Genomic DNA, 13,538 nt, shown 5'->3' with positions numbered 1-13,538 from the left:
TGGGTCATCTCTCATATGCTGAAGTGCCAGACCATTAAGCCTAGTGTGAATGTCACAACGGAAAAGTTTGTCCAAAGTCCACAAGTTTTGTGTCTACGGTCTCGGCTTGTCACGCTGAGTAACATATGTCAGCCCCAGCCTTCTGAGTCGCTCCCTTCCGAAGGGCCGCCCTGGGTCATCTCTCACTATGCTGAGGGCCACACCATAAAGACTAGTGTGAATGTGTCACAAGGGAAAAGTTTGTCCAAAGTCCACAAGGCTTTGGGGGTCTAATGGACTCGGCCTCGTCACGCTGGATAACATATGTCAGCCCCAGCGCTTCTGAGTCGCTCCCTTCCGAAGGGCGCACACATGCCCGGGGGTCTCTCATATGCCGCCGGGACACGGTTTTAAAATCTGTGCTTTAATAATTTCCAAAAATTTTTCTCGAAAAGTCCACAAATTGGTGTCTACAGACTCGGCTCGTCACGCTGATAACATATGTTTCAGCCCCAGACCTCTGATCGCATCCCTGCCGAAGCGGCGCCATGGCGTCTCTACATATGCTTGCCGGGGGACCACGTTAAAATTCTGTGTTTTAATAATTTCCAAAAGCTATTTCGTCAAAAAGTCCAACAAAATTCGGGGCTACGACTCGGCTCGTCACGCTGAGTAACATATGTCAGCCCCCAGCCTTCTGAATGGCCTCCCTTCCCTCCCTTGCTGCGGTCCTGCAATGCCTGTGCCAAGGGGGGGGGGGGGGGCGCCGCGGGCATGCCAATGCGGCTAGCTGCCATGCGGCTAGCTCTGCTTGCTGGGCCAATGCCTGTGCCGCCGGGAGGGGGGCGCCGCGGGCGCCAGGCAGCTAGCTCTGCTTGCTGGCTGCAATCCTGTGCCGGTCGCGGGCGCCGCCGGGCGCAATGCTTGTGCGCAGAGTCCGAACAAAGGTTTGTGTCTACGACTCGGCTCGTCAACGCCTGAGTAACTTAATGTCAGCCCCACCCGAGTCGCCTCCATTCCGAAAACAGCCGCATGGCGGTCTCTCATATGCTTGCCGTGGGGACAACCGGTTAAACTCTGTTTTAAATAAATTTCCAAAAAATTTGTCTCGAAAGTCCAAAACAAAATTGGGTGTCTACGGACTCGGCGCGTCACGGCTGAGTAACATAATGTTCAGCCCCAGCCTTCTGAGATTGCTCCCTTCCCTCCCTTGCTGGTTGCAAATCCTGTGCCAAGGGGGGGGGTGGGGGGCCCGCGGGCTTGCCATCGCGCTAAAGCTGCCATGCGGCTAGCTCTGCGTGCTGGGCCGCAGATGCCTGTGCCGGGGGGGGGGCGCCCGCGGGCTGCCAGGCATAGCTCATGCTTGCTGGGTGCAATTTGCCTGTGCGGGGGCGCCGCCGGGCGCAATGCTTGTCCGGGGGCTGGGCGCCGCCCGAGCGCCAAATGCCTGTGCTGGGGGGGGGTGCCGCCGGCGGCAATGCCTGTGCCGGGGGAGGCGGCCGGCGCCGCCGGGCCGCCGGGCTGCTAGACTCTGCGTGCTGGTGAAAATGCCCTGTCCGTGGAGCGCCGCCGGCGCCATCCGGGCGCAATGCCTGTGCCGGGGGGGGGCTCTGGCGAGCTGCGGCCGCTGGAGCGGGCTAGCTCTGCCCGCTGGGCGCAATAATGCCTGTTGCCGGGGGGGTGGGGGCGCGGCGGCCGCCATGGGTCATCTTCATATGCTAGTCCACACCAATTAAGACTAAATGTTGAATGTCACAACGGAAAAGTTTGTCCAAAGGTCCACAAGTTCGGGTGTACTACGACCTCGGCTCGTCACGCTGAGTAACATAGTCAGCCCCAGCCTTCTGAGTCGCTCCCTTCCGAAGGGGCCGCCATGCGGTCTCTTCATATGCTGCCGGGGACACGGTTAAACTCTTGTTTAATAATTCCAAAAAATTTCTCGAAATCCACGAAACTTGGTGGCTACAGACTCGGCTCGTCGAACCGCTGAGTACATATGTCAGCCCCAGCCTCTGAGTTGCTCCCTTCCGAAAGGTTGCCGCCATGGGCGTCTCTTCATATGCTGCCGGGGGACACGTTTAAATCTGTGTTTTAATAATTTCCAGAAAAATTTTCTGCGAAAGCTCCACAAAATTTCGGTGTCTAGCGGACGTCGGCTCGTCACGCTGGATAGTAACATACTGTCAGCCCCAGCCTCTGAGTCGCGTCCATTCCGAAGAAGGCCGCCCATGGCGTCTCTGCATATGCGGCCCGGGGGACCAACGGTTTAATCTGTGGTTTTATATAATTTCCAACAAAATTTCCTCGAAAGTCCACAAATTTGTGGGCTACCGGACATCGGCTCGTTCTACGCTGAAGTAAACATATGTTCAGCCCCAGCCTTCTGAATTGCTCCCTTCCCTCCCTTTCTGATGGCAATGCCTGTGCAAGGGGGAGGGGGGGGGCTTGGCGGGGGCGCCGGCGGCTGCCATGCGGACTAGCTGCCATGCGCTAGCTCTGCTTGGCCTTGGGCGCAATTTGCCTTCCGGGGGAGGGTGGGGGCCCGCGGCTGCCAGGCAGCTAGGCTCTGCTTGCTGGTGCAATGCCTATGCCGCGTCGGGGCGCCATCGGCCGCCAAAAGCGCAATAACCTGTGCCGGGTGGGGGGGCCGCGCCGCGCGGCCCCCGCCGGCTGCTAGCCTCCGCTTGCTGTGCAATGCCTGTGCCGGGGGGCGCCGCCGGGCCAAACTGGGCGCCATCCTGTGCCGGGGGGGAGGGCGACCGGCTGGGCGCCTAGCTCTGCCTGCTGGGCGCTAAACCTGGGCCGGGGGACGGGGGCGCCGGCGAGCGCCGCCCGATGGTCCATCTCTCATATGCTTGATAGCTGCCAGCACCAATTTAAGCCTAGTTTGAAATGTCACAAACGGAAAAAGTTTGTCCAAATCCACAACGTTTTGGTGCTCTTTACGTCTGGCTTTGTCACGCTGAGTAACATATGTCACCCCAGCACTTACTGAGTCGCTCCCTTCGAAGGGCCGCCCTGGTCATCGTCTCAGTGATGCTAGAAGGCCAAGACCGATTAAGCCTAGTGTGAAATGTATCACAAACGGAAAGAGATTTGTCAAAGTTCCACAAGTTTGTGTGTCTACGTCGCGGCTTGTCACGCTGAGATGAACATATGTCAGCCCCAGCCTTCTGGCTCGCTCCTTTCCGAAGGCCGCCCTGGTCGATCTCTCATATGGCTGAGTGCCAACCATGAAGCACTAGGTGAAGTTCAACAAGGGAAAAGTGTGTCGAAGAGTCCACAAAGATTGTTGGTTTCTACAGAACTCGGCTCGGCACACTGAGTAACATATGTCAGCCCCAGCCTTCTGAGTCGCTCCCTTCCGAAGGCCGCCATGGGCGGTTCTCGTCAGTATGCTGCGCGGGGACAGCGGTTAAAAATTCTGTGTTTTGATAATTTCCGAAAGAAAAAATTTCTCGAAAGGTCCACAATTTGTGTTTCTACGGACTCGGCTCGTCACACTGGATAACATAGTGCAGCCCCAGCCTGCTGAGTTGCTCCCTTCCGCAGAGGCCGCCATGGGCGGTCTCTCATTGATGCTGCCGGGACACGGTTTAAACTCTGTGGTTTTAGATAAATTTTCCAGAGAAAATTTTTCGAAAAAGTCCACAAAAATTTTGGTTGTCTACGGACTCGGCTAGTCACACGAGTAACATATGTCAGCCCCACCTTCTGAGTCGGCGTCCCTTGCGGGGGGGGGCCCGAAAGGGCGCCCTGGGTCATCTGCTCAATCCCCTGCTGACGTGCCACACCATATAAGACTACGTTGAATGTCACAAGGAAAAGTGTGTCGAAAGTCCACAAAATTTGTTTCTACAGAACTCGGCTCGTTACGCTGAGTAACATATGTCAGCCCCAGCCTTCTGAATTTGCTCCCGTCCCTCCTTGCTGTGCAATGGCCTGTGCCCGAAGGCGGGGTGAGGGGCGCCGGCGGGCTGCCATTCGCTACTGCCATGCGGCTAGCTCTGCTTGCTGGCGCAATGCCTGTCCGGGGGGGGGGGCGCCGTCGGTGCTGCCAGGCAAGCTAGCTCTGCTTGCTGAGTGCAAATGCCCTGTGCCGGGCGGGGCCGGGCGCAATTGCTGTGTGCCGGGCGGGGGGGCCGCCGCCTGAGGCCAATTGCCTGTGCTTGGGGGTGCCGCCGCCGCAATTGCCTGTGCCGGGCGGGGGGCGCCCGCTCAGGAGATACGCACCCATGGCCGCGGGGGCCCGCCTGGGCCGCCGCGCTGCGTCAGCTCTGCTAGCTGGAGGTTGAAATGCGCTGTGCCGGGGCGCCGCCGGGGCCACCGGGGCAGATTGCCTGTTGCCGGGGGGGGGCTCTGGCGACGCTGGCGCGAGCCGTCCTGGGCGGCTAAGCTCTGCCCGCTGGGCGACTAATGCCTGTGGCCGGGCGAGAAACCAGGCCATCCTAAGACCGCCGCGCGGCCGCCTGGTCATCTCTTCACTTTCATGCTGAGGGCCACGACCATAAGAAGCTGAATGTGGAATTCACAACGGAAAAGTTTGTCCAAAACTCCCAATATCTGGTGTCTACGACTCGGCCTCGCGTCACGACGTGCCATTTAGTAACATTATCATAGAGTTCACGCCCCAGTGCCCGCTTCTGAGTCGTGACTCGCCACTGCCGATAGGGCGCCGCCCAGTGACGCACGGGGGCTCTCAGTATGCTGCCGGGACACGTTAAAAACTCTGTGTTTTAAAATTTCCACAAAAATGTTCTCGAAAGGTCCACAAAACACCATTGGTGTCTACAGACTCGGCTCGTCACGCTGATAACAATAACAGTATGTCAGCCCCACCGTTGGCTGAAGTTGCTCCCGTTCCGAACGGCCGCCCATGCGGGCGTCTCTCATATGCTGGCCGGGGACACGGGTCTTTGTTAAATTCTGTGTCTTTTACATAAATTTCCAGAAAAAGTTTTCTCCGAAAGAGTTCCACAAAATTTGCGTGTCTACGGACTCCGCTCGTCACCTGAGATAAACAATATGTCAAGCCCCAGCCTCTGGAGTCGCTCCCTTCCGGAAAGGGCCCCATGGGCGTCTCGTCATGATCTTTGCCGGGGGACACCGGTGTTTAAATTCGTGTGTTTTAATGGAAATTTCCAAAAAATTTTCTCGACAAGTCCACAAATTGTGTCTACGGACTCGGCTCCGTCACGCTGGGACGAGTAACAGATGTCGAGTCCCAGCCTTCTGAGTCGCTCCCTTGGCCGAAGGCCGCCATGGTCATCTGCTCAATATGGCTGAGGTGCCACACCATTAAGACGAGTGTGAAATTCACAACGGAAGAAGTAGTTGTCGATGAAGGTCCAACAGAATTTGTGTCGACAGACTTCGCTCGTCAACGCTGACGGTAACCATATGTCAGGCCCCAGGCTTCTAGAGTCGCCTCCCTCGGCAGGGATGCCTCGTTAAACGTCTCCGAGGGCCCGCGTTGCTGGCGAGAAAAAATTTGTCAAAAAGGCTCCACGAAATTGGGTGGTCTCAGACTCGGCTCGTCGACGCTGAGTAACATATGTCAAGCCCCAGCCTTCTAGTCGCTCCCTTCCGAAGGCCGCCCATGGTCATCTACTCATATGCTGAGGTGCCACAACCAGGCGGTCCCCAAAACTTGTTCAGACTGGGGCCACAATCAACTCTCCTTTCGGAGATGGGGCGAGGTAGTCTATAAAACAGAAATAGTTGGCCAGGTGACAAGCCAGTATATTGTGGAGATTACAATGAAATTTGTTGTACTGCCCTTCCGTTTGGCTTTGGCACCACCTGTTAATTTGCAGAAAAAAAAGTAATAAAAAATCTTCACATTTTTATGTAAGTAAAAGTAAGTAGAAGTAAATTGTAGGAGTACCCAGCAGATACGTCCATTTATTTGATAAAGAAAATAAACAACACAAACTGATGGTAATGTTCCACAAGTAAGAATGAGGGGATGATTTTGGTAACAGTACATTGAGTTAAACCAAACGGTAAGTTTCTGTCTTTACTAGTAGTGAGAATAATAATTAATACAGAGATAGTGTCAAATCAGGACTAGAAAACAATGTGCCTATAAAAAAAAGCATTACTTATAATGACATCTTTTAATATGCTGAATTGCTATTGGAAGATCAATAGCTTACAGTATCATTTGAGCTTGCTTGCTTCTGGACGGGTGAGGAGATCATGGCAGGTACCAGTTTCCAGATTACACCAGTCTCAGAGACTGAATGCAGTGTTTATCTGTGAGAACTTTGATCTCGGTCGGATTTTTATCAGTCTTCATGTGGAAAAAGTTTCTCCACAGATATATTGCTCCCGCAAAAAACTTGGACATCTTGTTGCGTGGCTTTCTTGATGTTGGCGGCTAGTCTGCATTTGGGAGGGCAGCATGTACTTGATCAGACTTGGGGCTGAACCACCCCGTCTTTTTCAGCACATCAGCAGTCGTGCAACTCACCAGCTGAAAATGAAGAAAGGCAGCGGCCGCGAAGTTGTCGTTAATTCGGGCAGCAAAAAGGGTTCTGGAATGTGCGGATTTCTTATGAAACGTGGACGAAGTGAAGCTCACGGGAAAAAGCCGCACAACCGAACTACCGCCCTCAGTGTTTCCAAGTGCGTCCTGGGTGCACTTCCTCGTTGGGAACGGGACCCCGGTCTTCCAGCTGAGAGGCTGATCGAGTAGCAGGGCGAGGGAGATGGGGTGAAGTTGCTGTTTTTGCACCTGTCAATAAGCACGCTAGTGTTAAGCTCAAATACTTTGATGTAGAAATAACAATGTTCAGATTAGTTTTCCCTTTGCCCTTGGAGCTGCAAGATTGAGCCGTTTAAAAATTTCTGACACATCTGTTAATAACAGCGAGTCCGCATTTCCATTCTGTGGCGATCAAAGCGCTCTGGAACAGTTTTTCCGACTTTTCAGGAGAAAAGGCATTGATTTCGGGGTGGTAGGAGGTCGTAAAAAACACTCAAAAACTGCTTGCCCCGCTATAACCAAGCGACTTCAGTGTGGTAAAGCACGTCTCTGTGACGCTATGTCTAGCTTGGAAAAAAAGCTCTGGGAACTGCCTGTGTTTAAGTCCGTTGGCGTCTGAATGAAGTTTATGCATGGGCGACAACCACCTTCATACAGATTCCCACCTGCACGAAACGTTTTGCAGCTTACGCTGGCGTCGGTCACGATCAAAGTCACGTCCGAGAATATATTCCATTGTTGTGAGAGGTTGCAAATGACACTGGCATCTAACAGTAGAAATAGCTCCATTAACTGCATCTGGCCAATTTTAAATTTAGAATGCCAAACAACTGTTAAAGTACGGAGTAATTTGAAGCATGTTATAGAGGGGAAACATGCTTAGAGATAAAAATTGGTGTTGGATTTAGGAGATTCGTCCTGGATTCAATTAAAGGGGCACTCCAATGCTTGGCGGGCCAGATGTGGCCCGCGGGCCGTAAGTTGGAGGACCCCTGCCAAGGTAGACCGAGGAAAACATTGTTATAACGTGTTTTTAAAATGAGTTTTGCAAAGCGAAGGTGAGTCACGAACTTAGTGTTAACAGAGACAGCGGGTTGTCAATGTCGTAAGTCACGGTCACTAAACGATCCCGTTATTACAGTGAACTGTCGTGTCTGGACGCGCTGTAAAGAGCAGAGCAGCGGACGTGTGTGTCGTGTTTGTTCATATTAAGTTTGGTTCAGTGTTAGTCGGCTAGTTTTCAGCTCTAGTTCATTTCATTATTGATGACAGAGTCAAAACATCTGTTGGAATGATTCGTTCTCTGGTCCTGAAATAAAGAACGATCACTGAGAGCTGAGAACCATCATGACATGTGCACCTGCACAATGACACCAAACTGAGTATTACTTTCTATTCTATTGTTATTTAATGTAAAACAGTTCAGCAGACTGTTTATTACAACTAAGCTGAGGGAATAATGTATTTTCAGATATCTGTGATCATCTAATCAGAGTGCTGTTTCTTTTGTCTTTTTCTCTGTACTCTACAATATGATATTGATATGATTTCTCTCTATTATAATGTTTTCTTCCATCCAGCCAAGGTCTGGATCTTTGGGGACACCTACAACCTCTTGCAGCAATGATGGAGGCCCTGCACCAACTCCACCTGCAGTGTCCACACATGAAGATCTTCTCTTCCCAAACATAGACACAGTGTCTTATATGATAATATAGTATTTTTTTAATTTAACACTTGTGGCAATAACATTGTTCAGTCTGATCAGCTATGCTCTTCCTTGTTCCCTACACCCTCACTGTCTTATTACACTCTCTGCCCCGTGTCAGACATACAATCACATGACTTTTGGACTCCACTGCAGCTGCAAGAAATTGTCAATAGTTAATTAATAGTAGTAAAACATTAGAGTTAATATTTCATAGTCCTCAGCCATTATAGTTAATATCAGTGTGCTGTTCCCAACAGCATCACTTATTTAGAGGCAGATTGTTACTGGAGCAAATAAATATTAACTGTCTCACACATTAGGACTCATGATGAATAATTATTATACTTGTCACTAAAAATTCTGTTGCACTGTTGATTCAACTACTTCTTTTTAATAAACAAACTTACATATGACAGTGAAATTCAGCTTTACTTCATCCACAACTGTATTTTGATTTTAACTAGTTACAGTTGATTGTAAATTGTACACTATAGTAGTTAATTAATCCATTTATTATTATTTTATACATGTTTCCAGTGTTGTAAATTGTTTAAATTAATGTAGTTTAGTTATTTATGAAGCTCTTGCTTTAACTTTGTTGATGGTTTTTACACACATCTGGTATGAATTTTCACAATAGTAACGCGTACAGCATTGTGTGACTATTTCTATGTTAGTTTTAATCAACATAAATACTAGAAATATTTAAATGTTGTTGTCCGACAACACTGACAATGAAGGACCAAAAAACATGCTGATGTTAACTGGTAAATACTTATTATATATATATATATATATATATATTTATAAATTCTGTTTCACCTGTGAATGAACAATCTTCTATATGACATATTTGTCTACACATTGTGTAAACGTCACGTTATCTTAACTTGAACTATCAGGACGTCTCGATGGACAATGTATTAACCAACATTAACGCTGCGCATTACACTAACGCAGATCACTTAAACTGGGTCACATGTGGAGAAACACAAACCAAACGTCGTTAGATTAACGTCGATTAAATTCACCTTTTTATTGGGCTTTGACTGAACACCTCCACGGGCTAACCCAGGTTGACACAGGTTATCAGCCCAGCGGGGCCAGGTACCGTTAGCATAGCAATCGCTAAGTTATCAGCTAACGCTAGCACTAGCTGGCTAGCTTGGTTAGCAAGGTGCATCTTCACCTGAACTGTGATATTAACAAGATGCTAATGCTAATTTTGGCTAGCAAAGAAATAGGCTCAAAACAAAATGTACTTACCGGAAAAAAATAACTGCCGACTCCTCCGAGTGTCTTTTAGAACAAATGAACACCGAACAAGATATTTACAGGCAAACAACATGTTGGAGCTAACTTTGATGAACTGAAAACACAATAACAAGCCAAATGTCCGACACATTGCTCTGACCTCATATCCGGGTCAACAGGCAGGTCCCCTGTGTGTCAATCACGCGGTAGCCACGCCCTAAATCACTCTGCTTTATCGTCTATTATCTTTTAAATAGGACCATAATTTGACAAATGAACATCATGTTGTATTGAGGAAAACTTCAAACCAGCGATTGAGACCATAAACACGTGACGAAAACGTTTACTGAGGTAACAAATCAAGTGACAAGTAGGGTCATTTTCCCACAGACCTCAATACAATCTGACTTCTTTTTGCAACCAGTGGAGTCTCACCCTGATAGTCATTCGATAAAATGCAAGTTTAAGGCACTTCCGCATTGACTTCATCTTCCAGACCCGGAGTCGACGTCCATTTTTATATACAGTCTCACACCACCACACACACCACACACACACTGAGCATGAAACACACAAAAGACTAAATATTAGCCTACATAAAACCTCGAAAGAGAAGGAAAGAAGGTCACTGGAGATTATTTGTGAAATAATTTCTAAGCACTCAGAGGGATGATATGGGAAAAGTGAGCACAGGCTTGTCCCAAAATCTATATATCATGTACATAATCACATAACATTATTATGTTTTAATTTTTTGTACATTTTACCACATTTTTTATGGAGTTTAATGCAAGTTAAATGTATAAGAGTAAATATCAGTGTGTTTTGTCTCTTATATACAGTATGCGCCACATATGAGTATTTGTGGTACTGCTGCATGTTGGTGTGGCATGTCTCCTCTCACAGATGAGGAGATTATCGAGCACCTTATGAAAGAGGTTACTGTAAATCCCCTTCTGGCCAACACATTTTTTTTTTTATCAAAATGAAGCTTCTGCTCGCATTTAAAAAAAAAAAAAAAAAATCGAAACACTGATAAGCTGTAAAAACTGCACAGATAAAGTAGATAAAGTGCTGTGTAAACCCAGAACATGAGCCTATGTTCCAGAGGTGGAGGGGTTTTTACTCAGGAATGTTACTGAGTTAAGTGATGCGTCAATTCTGACAATCTAGAGAGGTCACGGTGATGAAATGTAATGTAATGTTGATGGCCTATTACTATTGGCCTCTTATGATAATGAATCGAAACATTTGCATAAAAAACAGTTATAGCAATCAGCGCTTCAGTGCAGAGAGTGTTACAGAAGCATCAGAGATGGACGTCCAAGGAGCTAATCAAGATAGCCAGTCCACAAAAATTCAAAATCACCAGGACAGGAATCTGCAACTCACAAGTCTAAAAATTGATGGAAGGCATTTTAAAACACAGGAAGAAGCTCAGTGGTGTAGTCTACGTGATATGCAGGTATACGCCGTCTATACCGCTAAGAAGCGCCAGAATTTCACAACCACTTTAAAAATGCCAAGAATAGGTGACAATGTTTTTGTGTGATATACAGTAACTTGTCATTCTGCAAAATCTTATTGTAAAAAAATCTTGCTTCGGTCATAGACTGTATATATAAAAATGGACGTCGACTCGGGTCTGGAAGATGAAGTCATATGCGGGAAGTGCCTTAAACTTGCATTTTATCGAATGACTATCAGGGTGAGACTCACTGGTTGCAAAAAGAAGTCAGATTGTATTGAGGTCTGTTGGGAAAATGACCCTACTTGTCACTTGATTTGTTACCTCAGTAAACGTTTTCGTCACGTGTTTATGGTCTCAATCGCCTGGTTTGAATGTTTCCTCAATACAACATGATGTTCATTTGTCAAATTATGGTCCTATTTAAAAGATAATAGACGATAAATGCAGAGTGATTTAGGCGTGGCTACCGCGTGACTTGACCACACAGGGGACCTGCCTGTTGACCCGGATATGAGGTCAGAGCAATGTGTCGGACATTTGGCTTGTTATTGTGTTTTCAGTTCATCAAAGTTAGCTCCAACATGTTGCTTTGCCTGTTAATATCATTGTTCGGTGTTCATTTGTTCAAAAGACACTCGGAAGGAGTCGAGGCAAGTTATTTTTTTCCGGTAAGTACATTTTGTTTTTGAGCCTATTTCTTTGGTAGCCAAAATTAGCATTAGCATCTTGTTAATATCACAGTTCAGGTGAAGATGCACCTTGCTAACCAAGCTAGCCAGCTAGTGCTAGCGTTAGCTGATAACTTAGCGATTGCTATGCTTAACGGTACCTGGCCCCGCTTGCGGCTGATAACCTGTGTCAACCTGGGTTAGCCCGTGGAGGTGTTCAGTCAAAATGAAAAGGTGAATTTAATCGACGTTAATCTAACGACGTTTGTTTGTGTTTCTCCACATGTGACCCAGTTTAAGTGATCTGCGTTAGTGTAATGCGCAGCGTTAATGTTGGTTAATACATTGTCCATCGAGACGTCCTGATAGTTCAAGTTTAAGATAACGTGACGTTTACACAATGTGTTAGAGAAATATGTCATATAGAAGATTGTTCATTCACAGGTGAAACAGAATTTATAATATAATATAATATATATATATATATATATATAATATAATGTATTTACCAGTTAACATCAGCAGTGTTTTTTGTCCTTCATTGTCAGTTGTTGTCGGACAACAACATTTAAATATTTCTAGTATTTATGTTGATTAAAACTAACATAGAAATAGTCACACAATGCTGTACGCGTTTCATTGTGAAAATTCATACCAGATGTGTGTAAAAAACCATCAACAAAGTTAAAGCAAGAAGGCTTCATAATAAACTAAACTACATTAATTTAAACAATGTTACAAACTGGAAACATGTATAAAATAATAATTAAATGGATTAATTAACTACTATAGTGTACAATTTACAATCAACTGTAACTAGTTAAAATCAAAATACAGTTTTGGATGAAGTAAAGCTGAATTTCACTGTCATATGTAATTTGTTTATTAAAAAGAAGTAGTTGAATCAACAAGTGCAACAGAATTTTAGTGACAAGTATAATAATTATTCATCATGAAGTCCTAATGTGTGAGACAGTTAATATTTATTTGCCTCAGTAACAATTCTGCCTCTAAAATATGATGCTGTTGGAACAGCACACTGATATTAACTATAATGGCTGAGGACTATGAATATTAACTCTAATGTTTACTACTATATTAATTAACTATTGACAATTTCTTTGCAGCTGCAGTGGAGTCCAAAAGTCATGTGATTGTATGTCTGACACGGGGCAGCAGAGTGGTAATAAGGACAGTGAGGGTGTAGGGAACAAGGAAGAGCATAGCTGATCAGAGCTGAACAATGTTATTCGCCACAAAGTGTTAAATTAAAAAAATACTATATTATCATATAAGACACTGTGTCTATGTTTGGAAAGAGAAGATCTTCATGTGTGGACACTGCAGGTGGAGTTGGTGCAGGGCCTCCATCATTGCTGCAAGAGGTTGTAGGTGTCCCCAAAGATCCAGACCTGGCTGGATGGAGAAAATTATTATAATTAGAGAGAAATCATATCAATATCATATTGTAGAGTACAGAGAAAAAGACCAAAGAAACAGCACTCTGATTAGATGATCACAGATATCTGAAAATACATTATTCCCTCAGCTTAGTTGTAATAAACAGTCTGCTGAACTGTTTTACATTAATAACAATAGAATAGAAAGTAATACTCAGTTTGGTGTCATTGTGCAGGTGCACATGTCATGATGGTTCTCAGCTCTCAGTGATGTTCTATTATTCAGACAGAGACAGAGATCATTCCAACAGATGTTTTGACTGCTGTCATCAATAATGAAATGAACTAGAGCTGAAAACTAGCCGACTAACACTGAACCAAACTTAATATGAACAAACAACGACACACCACGTCCGCTGCTCTGCTCTTTAACAGCGCGTCCAGACACGACAGTTCACTGTAATAACGGATCGTTTAGTGACCGTGACCTACCGACATTTGACAACCCGCTGTCTCTGTTAACACTAAGTTCGGTACCTCACCTTCGCTTTGCAGAACTCATTTT

This window comes from Seriola dumerili, unplaced genomic scaffold, assembly GCF_002260705.1.
Source record: "Seriola dumerili isolate Sdu_G_001 unplaced genomic scaffold, Sdu_1.0 BDQW01000262.1, whole genome shotgun sequence".
In the NCBI taxonomy this organism is placed as follows: Eukaryota; Metazoa; Chordata; class Actinopteri; order Carangiformes; family Carangidae; genus Seriola; species Seriola dumerili.
Note: the sequence above shows the minus strand (reverse complement) of the source record.